Raw genomic sequence first — 953 nt, 5'->3', positions numbered from 1 at the left:
TCCACTTTTTACAAATATTAGCGAATTGGTTGAAATAATGCAGTAGTATAGCTGAAAAGAGCAAACTATGAGTTAGAGTGAAATAGTGTACATGAAATAGTGAAATAGTGTACATTTCTCCATCGCAGGATTTAGCATAAACATGGCGAACAGGTCTCAAGTCCAGTCTCTTTTATAGTGTTTCTACTCTATACTAACCATAATGTAAATATAAAGGTATACCAGTCCCGTGGATGCGCAGTTGTCCAAAATAATAGCCAATCAAAAATGGCCAGGAATGTTAGAATCCAATATGGTTGCTGACAGTACACACGTCGTTGTGTTATATTATAAGAAGTTAAGAGGTTATACAAAAGTAAAAGAATATTAACAACACACCCAGACAGTACACAATATTTATGATAAAGATTCATAAATTATTAGGTCGAATTATTTTTTTTTAAATATTACATCAATATTTTATAAATATTTCTATACATAAAGAAAAAAGTATCAAAATATTTATTTAAAATATTATTTATTAAAATATTATTAAAATATAGGCTAAATTTTTATACAATATTTATAGTAAACAAAAAATAAATATTTGTAGTAGTATTTTGTAAATATTTCTATAAATAGTATACATAAAAAAAATAATGTAATTATCTATAATTATCTAAAATTAATGAAAAAATAATAAAATCGAAATTTAAATTGGTAATGTATGAAAAAATTCTTTAAATCAAAGAAATATATTTTGTTAAATATAATTGCTTAACTTAAAAAAGTATTTGTTAGATTTTAGAAAATATGTAATAAATATAAAATAATATTTTTTTTAATTTGTGAGATGAGCTGTAAAATTATAAATTTCTAGAAAAAAATGACTTCCTTACAAGAAAAAAATTAGTTTTTTTTATGTAAAAACTATGTTTAAACAAATATTTGCTTTTTAAAAGTAAATAAAGTAT

This window comes from Odontomachus brunneus, unplaced genomic scaffold, assembly GCF_010583005.1.
Source record: "Odontomachus brunneus isolate Ranch 3 - 2012 unplaced genomic scaffold, Obru_v1 Obru_scaffold_086, whole genome shotgun sequence".
Taxonomy (NCBI): Eukaryota; Metazoa; Arthropoda; class Insecta; order Hymenoptera; family Formicidae; genus Odontomachus; species Odontomachus brunneus.
The sequence above is the reverse complement of the archived record's forward strand: the minus strand, read 5'-3'. Positions refer to the sequence as shown.